At 43.3% G+C, this 18,136-nt stretch overlaps 1 protein-coding gene, 1 non-coding gene and 1 pseudogene across 6 annotated transcripts in view; 1 reads left to right on the top strand and 2 right to left on the bottom strand.

Annotated features, from left to right (window-relative positions):
- Window positions 1-18,136, bottom strand: part of TBCE (tubulin folding cofactor E) — a 114,370-nt gene that overhangs the window by 87,782 nt on the left and 8,452 nt on the right. For 3 of the 5 annotated variants that reach the window (XR_003905448.1, XM_029931534.1, XM_029931552.1), the window contains exon 1: window positions 6,326-6,390. The exons of 1 other annotated variant lie outside the window; for it this stretch is intronic. The gene's annotated coding sequence lies outside the window, so the exon portion shown is untranslated. Of the gene's footprint in view, window positions 1-6,325; window positions 6,391-18,136 lie in introns of those variants that run through there. One more of the 5 variants, XM_029931538.1, reaches the window with a different exon arrangement.
- Window positions 1,544-2,345, bottom strand: LOC115275692 (annotated as a pseudogene).
- Window positions 13,820-13,940, top strand: LOC115286175. Its single transcript, XR_003905919.1, has one exon. It is a non-coding gene; the product is annotated as a small nucleolar RNA SNORA64/SNORA10 family (small nucleolar RNA).

Below are 18,136 nucleotides of genomic sequence, written 5' to 3'. Positions count from 1 at the left end.
GCGCCTGGGTGGCTCAGTTGGTTACGCCTCCGACTTCGGCTCAGGCCAGATCTCACGTTCATGGGTTCGAGCCCCGCGTCAAGGCTCTGTGCTGACAGCTAGCTCAGAGCCTGGAGCCTGCTTCTGGTTCTGTGTCTCCTCTCTCTGCCCCTCCCTCTCTCATGCTCTGTCTCTTTCTGTATCAAAAATAAATAAAACATTAAAAAAATTTTAAAAAAAGGAACTTATAGTCTAATTGGGAGAGATAACCAACAGCAAAAAACTAAGACCTAAAATTTAAAATGCAAGGACCAAATTCAGTGATGGAAGAGAACCATATGGGTTAAGAGGGAAGGCTCCAGGTGGAAACCACACCCTGATGAAGCTGTCAAGAACAGACAGCAGAGACTAAGAACACAAACTTTAAAAAAAATTTTTACATGTATTTATTATTGAGAGATAGCATGAATCAGGGAGGGGCAGAGAGAGAGAGAAAGAAAGAATCTGAAGCAGGTTCTAGGCTTTGAGCTGCCAGCACAGAGCCTGATGCGGGTCTCGAATTCACAAACTACGAGATCATGACCCGAACTGAAGTTGGACGCTTAACCAAGTGAGCCACCCAAGTGTCCCAAGAACACAAATTTTCTAGGTAGGGAAATGTAAGAGGGTTTCATTGACTAGGGGTTCAAGTTGAGAGACTAGATATAGTACTTGAGAATCCTTGAAACATTTAAGGGCAAAAATATCATCTGCTTTTAACTTACTACCCAAAATATAACAATTTCCAAGTATGTAGCTCAATTTTTTAATAATCCCTACCCCCAGCATGGGGCTCGAACTCACCACCCCAAGATCAAGAGTCATTTGCTCTACCAAGGGAGCTAGCCAGGCACCCTGCTATTCAGCACAATTTTATTTTTATTTTTTTTTTAATTTTTTTGGGTGATTTTTATTTATTTTTGAGAGACAGAGACAGTGCAAGCAGGGGAATGTCAGAGAGAGGGAGGCACAGAATCTGAAGCAGGCTCCAGGCTCTGAGCTAGCTGTCAGCACAGAGCCCAACATGGGGCTCGAACCCACAAACTGTGAGATCATGACCCAAGCTGAAGCTGGATACTCAATCGACTGAGCCACCCAGGCGCCCCTATTTAGCACAATTTTAAACAAATCATCTGCACACACACACACACACACACCCCACTGCACAGACCAGTGTTCCTTACATGCCTTGTTTGCTCCTCTTCTGTCAGCAGCACCTGCTAGGCTGCAAACACTGAAAGGAAGGGGACTGGAAACAAGAGCCATAACATCTGCTGCCCTCAAAGAACTTATTAGATTACTAAGCCAGAGAACAACTGCAAGAAGCCTCTTAAGTGTATAGCTTCAGATGATGTGGGACACAGAGGTAGGCATTTATTGGGACAAGCGTGATGGCACACACATGCTTGAGGCATGCTTGCAAACCAGCTGTTCCTCAAGGACGGCCTTGGGCCTGCCCCTACTGACAAGGCACCCCAGAGCTGCTTCATGGACTTCTCATTTTTCTTTCTCCTTTTTTTTTATGTTAGGAAATCGTGTTGTCCAACCAGTCTTGAGGCTCTTCCTCAGTAAGTTTTTGATGTACTTGGTTGCTCAGACTCCACGTTCTTTTCTTCCATTACAGATGGTTATACAGGACCTTTTTCTTCTTGGGCTGCCTCCCCAATCTGTCACAGATTTTCGGCCCTGAGATGTCTGGTCTGGTAAGATGTTCTCTCTCCTCTTGTGCAGGCACATCTAAACGGAGAGGCGGCTCTAATTCTTCCTCCAAGTGGTCTGCTGCTGACTGCGGAGGGGGTTCTCAGGCTTGGGATGAAGGGCCAGGCTTGGGCTATCCTTGCCCAGGGGCCTGGGGCAGCCAGCAGCAGACTGCAGCTCAGAGATGGACCCCTTTCCTCCAGGCCCCAAGCCTTTTAAGTGCATCCCCAGTCCCTTGGTCTTCATCATTTTTTGTTTGTTTAAGTTTTTATTTAAATTTAGGTTAGTTAACAGTCTTCATCATTTCTCTTTGGTTTCACCCGAGAAAGCTCTAGAAGAAGGGTGGTCTGGACCAATTCAGCCAACATGAAGTTGGAGTGAGAGAGGCAGTTCTTGAGGGGCTCGAACCACTGACTCCCAGTCCGTGGATAATGGATTGTTTTGGACATAAAGCTCCACCATCCCACTCTTTCTCCTCAACAAGCCGCTGCCGTGAGAATGAGTCCCCTGCAGAGCTGAGAACACTAGTCTGTCCCCGTCTATGATTCTCCACTTTCATCATCAACCTCTTTTTCAAGATCTTAATATCCATCCCAGTTAGAGACTATTTTTCTTTTAGGTATCCGCATCACTGTCACCTTCAACCGGCCTCCTCACCTCCTCCAGGTGGCGGTCCCCCTTGCTGTGCCTGCACCTGGCAGCCTCTGGTGGTGCTGAGGGGGACCCCGAACCCCAGAACCCCACCGGAAATGGCTGCTCAGTGGTGCCAGCATCAGTGTCAGGGAGGGGTGGGGATGGGGGTGAAGGTGGGGTAGGGAGCACAAGATCTGCTGACCTTTTTAAAAAAGTTGTTTCGGTTGTGGTAGAATACACATAAAATTTATCATCTTAACCACTGTATTTTAAGTTTATTTGGAGAGTGAGCCAGCAGGGGAGGAGCAGAGAGAGAGAATCCCAAGCAGGCTCCGCGCAGTCAACACAGAGCCCAAGGGGCTGGAACTCGTAAGATCATGACCTGAGCTGTTTTAAAGTATACGGTTCAGTGGCATTAAACAGATTAACACTGTTGTGCAACCAACACCAAAACTTTTCTATCTAGCAAAACTGAAACCCTACACCCACCGAAGGACTCCCCATATCCCTCTCTCCCCAGCCCCTACCTTCTGTTTCTATGAACTTGACTATTCTAGATATCTAAGTGGAACCAAACAGTCTTTGTCTTTTGGAACTGCATTGTTTCACTCAGCATGTCTTGCTGTCCTTTTATGCCGAATGTCAAAGTCTGTCTCCAAGTTGTACTCCGTCCTCACAGTTCCTGTGCCTTCACATACTGAGCTGTCTCATGTAATTTTAAGTACATCCTCCAAAAAGTTTTAAGCATTTCCTAAGAGACTATAGGCATGTTCTCTCTAAAACACCAGTGAGTTACATCTACATTGAACCCACAATTTTTCGTACACAAGGACAAAAGTATATAAAAGAATAAAATTAATAACTTTGTGCCCTTTCTATACACACTTTCAAATACCAGAAAATCTACCCAAACCATTCCTCCACAAATTCATCCCAGCCACTCCTAATAACTGGCAAATCTTTCCGGTAGACCTTACTTACTTTCTGCATCATATTCATTTCACACTCAATAATGTCTACCATATTATTTTTTAATGGATCCTCCATTAGAGACAATGCACTGTTGCATATTTCCCAACAAAACAGTAAGGTAGGGAAAGTATTATATACTTCTTTAAAAAATAAACTTTGAAGTGCTAAGTATACAACAAACATTCTATTAAGGTGTATGATAAACTGACTTTAATAAATCAAAAAGAAAAAAATTAAAACCACCAGAAAATGGTAACAACTCTAGTTTTATTGTTGAACATTCACATCTTACAAAAGTAATTAAGAATTGAGATGATCCGGGGCACCTGGGTGGTTCAGTCGGTTAAACGTCTGACTTCAGCTCAGGTCATGATCTCGCAGTTTGTGGGTTCAAGCCCTGCATCAGGCTCAGTGCTGACAGCTCAGAGCCTGGAGCCTGCTTCGGATTCTGTGCCTCCCCTGCTCACACTGTGTCTCTGTCTGTCTCTGTCTCTCTCTCTCAAAAATAAATAAACATTAAAAAATTTACAAAAAAAAGAGTTGAGATGATCCAAGAAGACTGTAAATCTGTAACTTAATGGTAAAAACAATATTGTTCTGCAGGGTCAAGATTCAATTAAGATTGGGATGTCCTGGTGGCTCAGTTGGCTCAGCATCTGACGGCTCAGGTCACGATCTCACAGTCTGTGACTTGAAGCCCCGTGTGGGGCTCTGTGCCGACAGCTCAGAGCCTGAAGCCTGCTTCAGATTCTGTATCTCCCTCTCTCTGCCCTTCCCCTGCTCTCTCTCGCTCTCTCTCTCTCTCTCTTAAAAATGAATAAACATTAAAAAAGTTAGGATTGAATTAGATTCAATTAAGTATTCATAGTGAAATTCAAAATTAAATTTAAAAGGTTAACCAGGGCGCCTGGGTGGCTCAGTAGATTAAGCATCCGACTTCAGCTCAGATCATGATCTCACGGTTTGTGGGTTCAAGTCCCATGAGGGCTCTGTGCTGACAGCTCAGAGCCTGCAGCCTGCTTCAGATCTGTGTGTCCCCCTTGCTCTGCCCCTCCCATGCTCACAGCTCAGAGCCTGGAGCCTGCTCACACTGTCTCTCTCTCTCTCTCTCTCTGTCTCTCTCTCTCTCTCAAAACTAAATAAAACATTTAAAAATTTTTTGTTAAAGATAATAAATAAAATAAATAAAAAATAAAAATACTTCCTTAAAAAAAAGTTAACTGGTATAAGAACAGAAATAGAGTACATATAGAGTAATATATTTTCCAAAGAAGTAGAAAAGAAAATATGAAGAGAGAAAACAAAATCCAACCTCAATCCCAAAAGAGGCAAGAAAGGAGGGGGGTGGGGAAAGCCAGAAAGTACATACAAAGTATAAGATGTTAGAAAAAGTCCAAATCCATTCATTCAACAATTATATTATGGGAAGCCTACTGAAAGCCAGACACTGTTTTAGGCACTAGGATTACAGCAGTAAACAAAAGTATCTGCCCTCATGAGGCTTCTATCCTAATGTGGGAAACATAGTAAACCAGCTAAATGAATAAACCACACAGCATGTCATACAATGGGAAGCACAGTGACAAAGAGGGCAATGGGTCCAAGGGAAGGATGTCAGAGAATACCTCACTGACGAGGTACTATTCCAAAACGTAGGAGGGAGGTTAAGGGTCTGAACCATATAGAGACAGATGGCTTGGGGGGACTTCCAGGCAAAAGAACCCCAAGTGCAAATATCCTGAGGCTGGTATGTGCTTATAGTAGAGCAATGAAGAGAAGTAGCAAGAGACGGGATCATACAGGACCTTGGGGGCCACTCTATGGGCTTTGGCTTTTACTCCTGAATGAAATGGGCATTCCCTGGGGGACTTTCTTTTTCTTTTTTAAGTAGGCCTCACACCCAGGGGGAGCCTGAACCCACCACTCTGAAATCAGGACCTGAGCTGAGATCAAGAGTCAGAGTCTGAATGGACTGAGCCATTTGGTTTTTTTTTTTTCTTTTAGGAGGATCACCCTGGGTGCTGTGACCAAAAGAGACTGGAGGAAGAAAAAGCAGACTATTAGGTGGGTAGGCAGTAATCAGGGTAAGAGATGGCTGTAAAGTGAAAGCGTTGAAAGAGGTTGGGAGTCTGACAGATTCTGAAGGTGAAGTCCATAAATCTGCTGACAGACTGTATGTGTGGTGTGAAAGAGATGAGTCATGGACGGCTCCAAAAGTTAGGGCCTGAAAGAGTATCTCCGTAATGACAATGAGTAAGTAAAAAAACCTGCCTGCCAAAAGGCAGAAGCTGTTGATGGATTGTTGATGGATTTTTAAAAATCCCCAGCGATAGCTGTTTATAAAAGCATATAGAAAGCTTAAAACTAAAACGACGTTGAGACAAATATCAAATGACAGCGGCCTTGGCTAGGTCAATGTCAAACAAGAAGTCTGCTCCCTTAATCTTTATCTTCCCCTGTCTCTACCTTAACAGTCTGGCATTTGTGAACCCTGGCTTCCCGACTAGACTGTTGTTTCTTTGGGGACAGGGATGTCCCACCCTCACGTGCAGCCACCCACAACTCGGAACAGTCCGCAGTTGGTAGCAAGCACTATTTCAAAATGTTAAAAGTTCTCCGCCTACTACACGTTATTGCTCCACCGTCACAAATGTTAAATGATTCGGAACCTCAGGGTTGTTTCTCTAACCTGAGCTATTTTCACCTTGTCCAAAGTGACCCGCCAACAAGGCTCCCCGGTAAACGGATGGACATCGCTGCCGATCTGGCTCCCTCGCCCGCAGCCCGAGCAAGAGCCCCCGCCCGCTCGCTGGCCCGGGCTCCCTTCCAGCAGGCGCATCTGGGTCAGGTCGAGACGGCAAAGAGCAGGCAACGCCCGACTCGGACAACCTAAGAAATCTCTAGGAAAAGACTAAAAGACCAAAGCATGGCAGGGAGACGCATCGGCCACTGGCCAGCCACGAACGCTTGGCTCCCGCAGCCCCTCAGCCCCTCCGAAGCTCACCTGCCGCCGAGTAGCCCGGGTGGTCCGGGCACCAACTCTCGCACGCGCCAGGCCGCAGCGAAGCTTCCGGCCGTGACCGGAAGTGCATCTTTAGGCAGACAGGAAGTTCCGCCTCCGCTGAGTGGGCGGTGGCCGCTGGAGGTTAGGTGTGACTAGCAAGCAAGGGTCTTTGGAGATGATGGTTTGGTCCATCCATCTTACACCTGGCAACTCCCCGCTCCTGTGCTGCCCCGGAGACTCCTCCCAACCCAGGACGGTAGAACAACCCAGCGAACGTGCATGTTCCAGCTTACTTGTGATTCAATTCCATGTTTATTGAGAGTCTACCCGGTTGGAAGTGTGTGGTCACAGATAAGAGTGTTGATGCCTCAAACACTGAAATGATAATAATAATCAACCAGGTGAAACAGGCAGAATGAAGGTAAATACAATAATAGGAAAAGCAAATTCCATAGGCATGTTAATTTCTAAGCGTTAGGTTTCTCCTATGTAACTACCTCAGTGGTTTGTTATGAGGATCAAATGAGATGACAGAAATAAACGTTTAGAATGGGATCTGGTAAATGATTAAAGCGCACAATACCTGGGGCGTTGGTATCATTGGTTGAAAATAAGAAGCCTTTATCCTACCCAAGGGGAAACTCAATGACAGCTAAGGAGGTAGCATTCATGCTGACTGTTAAAGTTGAGAATTTCAATACATAGAGATCCATTATGAATTTGTAAAAACTGCTTTTGTTGATTAATGAAAGGACATACGATGAGAAACCTTGCTCTCTTAAACAAAACTTTCAGAAACTTTGTGGTTTGAAATCCTATCAGTGAGAATGGAAAATCTCTCTCCTGCCTGCCAGAGCAGAGCCATGTGGATCATTTTGACACTTTCCCAATCTAGGTATAGAGCTTCAAATAAGGAGTTTTCAGATACAACATTCCATATTTATTTTAACTTTATCATTGCCAAGGGCTCCAGACCTTAGAGTCTGCTTCACAGCCTAGACCAGAGCCTGCTTAATTCTTACCTATACCACCTTCTATACCTTACCAATCCTATGCTATCCCAGTCTCTTCCTTTTTTTTTTTTAAGTTAGACTCACCCCATCCTTCTGGTGGGTGGACTTAAACGTTTCAGCAGCTTAGTAAACCTAACTTTGTTAGACTATAGGCTTGTTTGTGAATGGGCTTTATCACTGTTTATCTTGAACAAGCTTCTTGCACTCATGAAGGTTGAGGACACTTATTTTTTTTCAATGTTTACTTTTGCTCTGCAATGTCAGCAGAGAGCCCAGACCGTGAGATCATGACCTGATCCCAAGTCAGAGGCTTAACCAACTGAGCCACCCAGCGATCCCAAGAACTCCCAATTCTTTTTAATTAGCTAGTCTCTTCTTCCTTCTGGAGTTCCTTACTACTTTGATTGCTCCCTCCATGATTATCTGTCTTTGCCTTGTTCATCCTGTGCTACTTACTCTCTCTGTGTCTACATCTACTTTCTTGGTGTTTGTTATTGGCACCCTGACAACTATTTTAGTACAAAAATTATTTGGAGTTATGGGGTAACTTGATAGAAGATCAAGGTCAGGTACGCCCACTTAATTTCAGATTTATTTGATTTTATTAGTGTCTAAGACACAATGAAAGTTGAGTCTATGAATAACTGTATGTAAGCACATTATGAGAAATATTTATATAAAAAAAAAAACAAAACTGGAGAACCTGGCTGGCTCAGTTGATGGAGTGTGCACCTCTTGATCCCTAGGTTGTGAGTTTGAGTTCCATTTGGGATGTAGAGATTACTTAAAATAGTAAAAAAGAAATGAAAAGAAAAGAAAGTCAAAAGCTAATTCACTCATTGTAATATCATACAATCTTCTTCAAAGTCAGTCCTCCTCCCAGCCAGGGAGTCAACCCTCCATGGAGATGTTTCACAGTGGCAGGTGTTTACATCCTGTAAAGTTGGCACCTTCTGACATGGTAACTTTTCCTCTTATACTAGTTGTGAAGATTAATTTTATGTGTCAGCTTAGGCTAGGCCATAACACCCAGATTTTTGGTCAAACAGTTGTCTACATATTGTTGTGAAGGAGTGATTTAGATGAGATTAACAGTTGAATCAGTAGACTTTGGGCAACCAGATTGCCTTCCATAATGTGGGTGGGCCTCATCCATTCAGTTGAAGGCCTTTAGGGAAAAAAGTCTGACCTCCTCAGAGGAAGAGAGAATTCTGCCTCCCCTGAAGCGCATGGCCATGAAACAGGGAGAAAGTATCAAGGTTCTTTACAATGAGAGAAAAACAAGGAAGTGATTTCTGGGTAGGTAAACAACATCTGTCATAGATTCAATTCACTATCTTCTCAAATCACTCCAAGGATACTACTTAAGATTATGGTTTGTCTTATTTTAAGCTTTTCTTTTTTTAAATTTTTTAACATTATATTTGAGAGAGAGAGAGACAGAAAATGAGAACATTTTATTTATATTTGAGGCAGAGAGAGAGGGTGACACAGAATCCCAAGCAGGCTCCAAGCTCTGAACTGTCAGCGCATAGCCCGATGCGGGGCTTGAACTCCAGAACCACAAGATCAGACCTGAGCGTAAGTCGAACACTTAACCGACTGAGGCGCCCAGGTGCCCCTTAAGGTTTTCGATGTTCCCTTGATTATTCCTGTCTCCTCTAAATTAAATTTTTCTATATTTTCTTGTTTTGTTGTTGCTTCTTTTTTAACCTCGGTTTTCTCTGTTGATACAGCAGGTGTTCCACAAAGGTGGGAGTTTCTGGTTGTCTGTTTATGTTACAGAATGAGGCAGTAGAAACACTAAATGGGAGCAAGTGGGAGCTTGGCTCCTGATGGTAAGTCTCACTGTCATGTGAGTGGGAAGGGAACAAAGAGTGTAGCTCTTTGACACCAGCATCTCTGCTAGTTGCCCAAATTTATCCTAGAAACTGACTTCTAGTTCTCTAGAGAAGGTGTCTTACTTTTTTGCTTAAGGCCACATACCTGGCAATGATGATTTAGTTTCCCCACTGGGGTACAAGAAAAAGGTAGTGTAGGGGTCATCCTTTTATTTACAGACCATCAATTAATTTCTGTTTTCATCCTCATTTATCCCTTCAAACCTCCGTGTTGACAAGTACAATACTGTTCCACTTAGTTTCCTATTGTTGCTCTAACATTACCACAATCTTAGTGGCTTAAAATAACATAGATTTCTTATCTTACAGGTCAGTAGCAGTCCAACACTTCTCACTCGGCAGCGGCAGCGGGGCGAATTGCTATCTGGAGGCTCCAGGCAAGAATCTGTTTCCGTGCCTTTTCCGGTTTCTAGAGGCCACCTGTAGTCCGTGGCTCATGGTTCCCTTTCTCCATCTACACACTCAGAAATGGTGGGTGGCGTCCATCCCACATCACAACATTCTGACCTCGTTTCTAGCCTCACATCTTCTCTGACTCCCCTCTTCTGCCTCCCTCTTCCACTTGGAAAAATCCTTGGTATTACATTGGTCCAACTGGATGATTCAGGACAATCTCCCTGTTTTAAGGTCATCTGATTAGCAACTTAATTTCATATATGGCCTTCATCCCTTTGCCATATAATCTACCATACTTACAGTTTTTGGGGTGGGGATCTGGACATCTACCTATTCATATGGTTTTACTGAGCCTGTTGGGTCCTGTGTCAGCCACAACTACTTCTCTGCATATATTTAGCTATGGCTTTATATGCTCTGCTTTCATCAGTCAGTAACTTGCTTTCTGTATTCTGGAATCTCTCATCCACTAACAGAGCCCTTCCTTTTTTTTTTCAATTTTTTTAATGTTTTATTTATTTTTAAGAGAGAGAGAGACACACACAGCGTGAGCAGTTGAGGGTCAGAGAGAGAGGGAGACACAGAATCCAAAGACAAGCTCCAGGCTCTGAGCTAGCTGTCAGCACAGAGCCTGACATGGGGCTCGAACCCACAAACGGCGAGATCATGACCTGAGTTAAAGCAGGACGCTCTACAGACTAAGCCACCAGGCGCCCCTTGCCAGTCCTTAAAAAAAATTTTTTTTGTAATGTTTAATTCTGAGAAAGAGAGAGAGAGAAAGTGCAAGTAGGGGAGGGGCAGAGAGACAGGGAGACACAGAATTGGAAGTAGGCTCCAGGCTCCGAGCTGTCAGCATAGAGCCTGACAAATAGCTCCAACTCACAAGCTGTGAGATCATGACCTGAGCGGAAGTCCACTGAGGCACCTCACAGAGCCCTTCCATTCTCAATGTTATTTTGATATTTTTGGCCTTTTTATTTATTTTACTTTCCTTTTAGTATTCTCCCCCAAGGGAAAAGGAATCAACACTAGCAGAAAACTTAATCTCAGGTGGACTTGGGGCCACTTTACCAGCTTTTAGGTTTAAGGAGTGCCTGAGGGCGCCTCATCTCCAGGCGTCACACTGTTGACAGCTTTATTGTTCAAAGTCTGACACCTTTCCTTTTCCTTGCTGTGGGAATGCTGCTGTGAACATTGGTGTACAGGGTTTTGCATGTATATGTTTTTTTCATTTCCCATGGGGCGGTGGATTGAATGTTTGTGTCCTCAAAAAATTCCTGTGGAAAGGAGTGGGGGCTGTTACCGTCCAGTGCATCCTCTCTAAGAGTCTTGCTCGCCTCCAGGAGCGCTACCCACCATCATGGGAACTTCTGGCTTTCGCTCCTTTCTCAGAATCTCTCTTCTCTTTCCTCTTTGCCCTGAAAATCACGTCTCCCTTGTTCTGTACCCCTTTTCCAGGACATCTAGACTGATCTCCAGAGGCTCACATTTCCAGAAAATTAATTCAGAAAAGGAAGTATCTTGCAAGAAATTTCTTTTAGTCTTAGAATCATAATACTTCCCAGAAGCGAGAAAGCACAAAATGACCTGGGTGCCTTCCTGGAAGTAAGGGTGGAAAAAATAGAGGTGGAAGAACACAACTATCTCATAAAAGTCTTGTGTTACTATCTGTATCTATAAATATCTATATCTACGTCTAAATGTACTTATAGTAGACAGATAGTTTTTCTCCTATCACAGACTTGATTTAACCAACTTTTTTTCTATTATAAATGGTGCTGCAATAAATATACTTTTATAGGGGTGCCTACGTGGTTCACTCGGTTAAGTGTCCGACTTACGCTCGGGTTATGACCTTGTGGTTCACAAGTTCAAGCCCCGGTCGGGGCTCTGTTCTGACAGCTCAGAGCGTGGAGCCTGCTTCGGATTGTGTGCCTCCCTTTCTCTCTCTGCCCCTCCCCTGCTTGTACTCTGTCTCTCAAAAATAAAAACATTAATATACATACACACACACACATTTTGTACACCTAAGGGAGTAAATGTATCTTAAGTATATATTCCCTCCTCAAAATGTACAAGGTCACCATATGACTTAGCAATGCCACTCCTAGGATTTACCCGTCATTGTTGGCTTGAGCTCCTATAATAAAATACCACAAACTGAGTAGCTTAAACAACAGAAGTTCATTTTCTCAGTCTTAAGGCTCAAGTCCAGCCAGTTTGATTCCTGGTGAGACCCTCTCCCCTGGCTTGCAGATGGCTGTCTCCTCACTGTGTCCACACATGACATAAAGACACAAATCGTTTTTTTTTTTTTAATGTTTTTTTATTTATTTTTGAGAGACAGAGAGAGACAGCGCAAGCAGGGAAGGGTCAAAGAGAGAGAGACACACAGAATCTGAAGCAGGCTTCAGGCTCTGAGCTAGCTGTCAGCACAGAGCCCGACGCGGGGCTTGAACCCTCAAACCGTGAGATCATGACAGAACCAGACGCTTCACCAGCTGAGCCACCCAAGCACCCCAAAATAGCTCTTTTGTCTCTTCTTACAAGGACACTTATCTTATTGGATCAGATCCCCACCCTTATGACCTCATTCAACCTTAATTCAATAATGGCCCTATCTTCAAATACAGAAATATTGGAGGTTGAGGTTTCAAAATATGAGTTTGGGGGGATCATTACCCAAAAGAAATGAAAAAAATATATCCACACAAAACTTATAAGCAAATGTTCACAGCAACATTATTCATAATAGCCCCAAAGTAGGAACTACCCAAAGGCCCATGCAATGGCAAATGGATCAACATGTGGTATATCCATACAATGGACTGTTGTTATTCAGACTTAAAAAGAAATGAAATTCTGATATAATATGGACGAACCTTGAAAACACCATGTTAAGTGAAAAAAGCCAGTCACAAGAACTATATATGATATGATCCTACTTATGTGACCTGTCCAGAATAGGTGAATCTATAGAGACAGAAAACAGATTTGTGGCTGGCTAGGGCTGGGGACTGGGAATGGAGAGTGAATGGTAAGATGGATGGGGTTTCTTTTAGGGAAGTAAAAATGTTCTAAAATTAGATTGTGGTGATGGTTACAGAACTCTGTGAATATAATAAAACTCACTGAATTGTATAGTATGTAAATCAATAAAGCAGCTTTTGAAGCTTTATATTTAAGATACGTATATTCTGGGGCGCCTGGGTGGCTCAGTCGGTTGGGCCTCCGGCTTCGGCTCAGGTCAGATCTCACTTTCATGGGTTCAAGCCCCACGTCAGGCTCTGTGCTGACAGCTAGCTCAGAGCCTGGAGCCTGCTTCTGATTCTGTGTCTCCTTCTCTCTCTGCCCCTTCTCCTCTCATGCTCTGTCTCTTTCTATATCAAAAATAAATAAAAAACATTAAAAAAAATAAGATATGTATATTCCTAAAGTTGGAATGTCCAGGGATCAGTGCAGAGCCCACTCCCCCTGGGGGAGCTCGCTCAGTCCCACAGCTTTACACATCATCGGCATGTCAGTGACTCACAATTCTAACTCCCTGCCTTGCTTGATCTCTCCTGTGAACTCTACCTTGCCTTGTGCATACAAATGCCTTGACATCTCTTCTAGGATAGCCCATAGGCATCTCTAATCTGCCACCCCGGCCCCAAATGCTGTTCCTCCTCTGTCTTCCTAAATCCGAGTTATGGTAGCGCTATCTCCTCAATTTCCTCGAAAAACCAGTGATCATCCTTCATTCCTCTTTTTATAAACTCTACATGCTGTCCACCAGTAATTCCTATTAACTCCACTTAAAAGTGGCCCCAACTTGACCTCTTCACACTGTGTGCCCTGCTCCCACGCTGGTCATCGCCTCTCATGGAGTATTCTAACACTGTCCGCAGGGGTCTCCTCATGTCCTCTTGTAGCCCTCTATAAATTCATCTTCTACTCAGATGCCAGAATGGTCTTTTATGAATGTAAATTTCCTTTCTCCCTTTCTTGAAATCCTCTATTGGCTTCCCAATTGCACTTACATTAGAAGCTAACATCCTGAGGCACCTGGCTGTAGAGCATGTAACTTTTGATCTCAGGGTTGGAAGTTCAAGGCCCACGTTGTGTTTAGAGATCACTTAAAAATAAAATCTTAAAAAATAAATAAAATAAAATAAAATAAAATAAAATAAAATAAAATCTTACCTCTCTTGGCTTCACTTAATCATACTCAGTGTGTGGCTGGTGTATTTTCAGAGAGGCTGGCCGTCCTAATGCACTTCAGACCAGCCTCAAGTGGCCTCTGTTCCCAGGGGTCCAGCAGCTTCTCTCTGCATCAGGGGCGTCATGTCAGATGAATCCACCCCCCACCTCCCACCTTGCTGTTTTCCCTTTTGCAGCCAAGGCCTCTTTTGATGCCATTTCCTGGACCTACAGCTATCTCACCACTGGCCTCTGGAAAGAGACTGTGTTCTCCAAGTCTCCCCATCAGGAATTCAGTGACCATCTTGTAAAGACCCAACACCAGAGTCTCTGTGTGGAGGACTCAGGCTCCAGCCGTGACCACCACATAGTTTTATACTAGAAACAGTGAAGGGCACCTGGGTGGCTCAGTCGGTTAAACATCCGGTTTGGGCTCAGGTCATAATCTCAAAGTTTGTGGGTTTGAGCCCCACGTCAAACTCTGTGCTGACAGCTCAGAGCCTGGAGCCTGCTTCAGATTCTATGTCTCCCTCACTCTCTGACCCTACCCTGCTTATACTCGCATGCTCTCTCTCTCTCTCAAAAAAAAAAAAAAAAAAAATTAAAAAAAAGAACAAAGGGAATTTATTGAAGGAAGCACTAGGTTGAGGTTTAGGTTCAGGACAAATAACCAAGATACAACAAGAACCGAAAATAACTACAATGATAAGCACTGTTTAGCCATTTGGTCAGAGTCTGCTCCAGATGAGTGGATTCCAACTGTTTTTTCCACTGGAGAATCTCCCTGGAGACAGAATCCAACTGGCCAGGAGTAGGTCATGCATTACCCTTTGGATCTAGCAGGGCAGTAAGAGGAAGGACATCATGGCCCCCTGGGACCCTCTGGCTTCTATATGGGGAGGCAGGACAGTTTGGCTGTATACAACTGTGGAGTGGCCATTTGCCAAAAGGAAACAGAAATGTGATGTAGAAGAATTGGGGTGGGAGAGGCTTGCTGCGGCCATGTGCAACCACTACAATTTTATCCCTGTGCCCAAGTCCCTCCTCAGAGACGCTTCTGACAGGACTTCCGCTGGCTTTGCCCAACACTTGGGGAGAGCAACAAACAGGTGTTTGTCAGCTATAACCATCAAAGGCCGGAGTGACTTCACATTTCTTGTAAAAAATACAATCAGGGAAGGAGGAGACTTTGCCAGAAAAGCTGTGGCAGAGTTCCAGAAGCGAGGATTTGGAAGTTATGTATGGATTGGGGTGTGCCCAGGTGGCTCAGGGGGTTGGGTTCCTGACTCTTGGATCTCAGCTCATGTTTTTTTAAAAATGTTTTTAAATTTATTTTTAAGAGAGCATGAGTGGGATAGGAGCAGAGAGAGAGGGGTACAGGATCTGTGCTGATGGCAGTGAAATGCTCAACCAACTGAACCACTCAGTCGCTCTCAAACTCAGGTCTTGATTTCAGGGTATTGAGTTCAAGCCCTATGTTGGGCTCCCTGCTGGTGCCTGACATGAACTTAAATAAGAGTGCTTGGGTGGCTCAGTCACTTAAGCCTCCAACTTCAGCTCAGGTCATGATCTCAAAGTTCATGAGTTCAAGCCCTGCATTGGGCTCTCTGCTGTCAGAGCCTGCTTTGAATCCTCTGTCCCCCTCTCTCTGCCCACTCCCCACTGGCTAGTGTGCATGCTTGCTCTCTCTCAAAACTAAATAAATAAATGGATTGAATTTCAGAAACAGTAATAAAGGCCTCCCCTATAGCTAGAGTTTATACCTTGTTTTACATATGTAACTAACAGTATAAGGAAAGTAACTTAGATCAACAGTAGAGGCTCAGGATATTTGTTTTTGTTATTCATTGTTTTGCTTTTTGTTTTTGTTTTAAAGGAGATGGTACATTATTCAAGTTGGAGAAACACTGTCATAAATCCCTACTAAAGAAATGTTTTCCAGTTGGCTTACAATACAGTCAGCCCCTTACTAGCAGAGAGCAACAGGTAGGCTGAGAATAACAAAAAGATCCTTCACTGAGTTAGTCATCTGCCTTTTAATGGCTATTTATTACCTTAGTTACCTAAAGGTCGTATTTAAGCTTTGCTTTTAAGATCTCTACTAAATTAGCTAAAGCCCATTCTCTTACTCATTTTCCATCTGGGTGGAGGGAGTAGTTTATTTCTTCTTGTCACATCACACCATTACTATTATTATTCATCAGAAAGCCATTTTGATGGCTTTTGTGGGCAAAAAGTTTGTGGTAGAGAAATCTAACTTTAAGTTGGAATTTGGACACACAGCAAATTTAGCGGGTGGCAGAGGAACATTTCAGATACAAGTGTATGAGTACGGGCTTCAAAGAGAGAACGTGCAAGCGCCTGGGTGGCTCAGTCCATTAAGGGTCTAACTCTTCACTTTGGCTCAGGTCATGATCTCATGGTTTTTTGAGTTCTAGCCCCACATTGATCTCTCTGCTGTCAGCGTGGAGCCTGCTTCAGATCCTAAGTCTCCCTCTCTCTCTGCCCCTCCTCCGCTTGCTCGCTCTCACTCAAAAATAAACATTAAGGAGCGCCTGGGTGGCTCAGCCAGTTAAGCCTCCAACTTTGGCTCAGATCATGATCTCACGTTCTTGAGTTCGAGCCCCGAGTCGGGCTCTGTGCTGATGGCTCAGAGCCTGGAGTCTGCATCCGATTCTGTGTCTCCCTCTCTCTCTGCCCCTCCCTGCTCCTTCTCTGTCTGTCTCAAAAATAAATAAAACATTAAAAAATTAAAAAAAAAAACAAAAAAATAAACATTAAACAAAATTATAAAGTGGAAATGTATATAATATTTGTAGGTGGGGGAAGGGTGAAATTGGTGGGCTTAAGTTAAGTAAAGGTATGGTGGGAGGTAAGTCCAGAGGCTGATTACAGAAAGCTTCATGAAGCTGAAATGTTTGACCTATATGGATAGGAGTTTTGGTGGTGCCTACGTGGCTCATTTGGTTAAGCATCCAAAGTCTTGGATTTGGCTCAGGTCATGATCCCAGGATTTTGCGATCAAGCCCCGCTTTGGGCTTCACACTGAGCGTGGACCCCACTTAAGATTCTCTCTCTCTCTCTCTCTCTCTCTCTCTCTCTCTCTCTCTCTCTCTCTCCCTCTCTCTGCCCTTCCTCCTCCCCTGCTGGTGCACTCTCTCTCTATAATTAAAAAAAAAAGGATATCATTTTTGAACAGAGACACAAAGTGAAAGCAAATGAAGTAAGATTTAATTTGGCAGTTGTGAGCAGCATGGGCTATAAGAAGGGAAGGGATTCCAAGGACACAAGTTAGGCGACATGAATTGTACACATATACTATGATGATATTCTAAGCTGGGAGAAAATTATTGGTTTGATTTTTCATTTGTTGTAGCAGTCACTTAGCTCACTGATACCCCTGTCAGAGCCATGATGTAATAGTAAATGACAATAAATTCTTTCAAAAACTTCATTAAAGATTCACAGGCATATGTGACTTACGATCTCAATAAATCGAGAATTTTGTTTTCTAAAATTTTTTAAGTGCTTTATTCATTTCTGACAGAGAGACATAGTGCAAGTAGGGGAGGGGCAGGGAGAGAGGGAGACACAGAATCTGAAGCAGGTTCTAGGCTCTGAGCTGTCAGCACAGAGCCCAACATGGGTCTCAAACCCACGTACCACGAGATCATGACCTGAACTGAAGTTGGTTGCTTAACTGACTGAGCTACCCAGGAACCCCTAAATTGAGAATTTCTTAATACTAGTGACATTCTTTATGGTGCTGAATCTCCTCTTGGTTTCTTCTGAACTACTGACTATTACATTCCTTTTTTTCCTAAGCCTTCTAAAACTGTCTTAATTATATATATTTTATATCTTTAATGCTAAGTTACTTATTGAATGCTGTCCTTTAATTTTTGTTCATCTTCAATCCAGAACTTTACAAACTTCAACTGACCAAGCTTATGATTAAATATATTTTAAAAACTTAAAAAAAATCACACATTTTATTTTTTTAACTTTTAAAAAAGGTGCCCCTAGTCAATTCTATTATCAAACCAGAAATGCATTTTCATAAAACTTATTAGAAAATCTATTGGTTTGACTCTTGGAATTGCTACTTTGTTTCAAAGAACCTATCATTATTTCTTTAAATGACCTGCTTTATTTTCAGCTTCCTTTACCGAGGTTTATATGTTCAATTTTCTATGGTTGACTTAATCTGTCAGTTTTTAAAATTTTTTAGTGGAGTGCCTGGGTGGCTAAGTCAGTTAAGCATTTGACCTCGGCTCAGGTCATGATCTTATGATTCGGGGGTTGGAGCCCCGCGTCAG

The sequence above is a fragment of the Suricata suricatta genome, chromosome 2, assembly GCF_006229205.1.
Source record: "Suricata suricatta isolate VVHF042 chromosome 2, meerkat_22Aug2017_6uvM2_HiC, whole genome shotgun sequence".
NCBI classification, from domain to species: Eukaryota; Metazoa; Chordata; class Mammalia; order Carnivora; family Herpestidae; genus Suricata; species Suricata suricatta.
The sequence above is the reverse complement of the archived record's forward strand: the minus strand, read 5'-3'. Positions and strand labels throughout refer to the sequence as shown.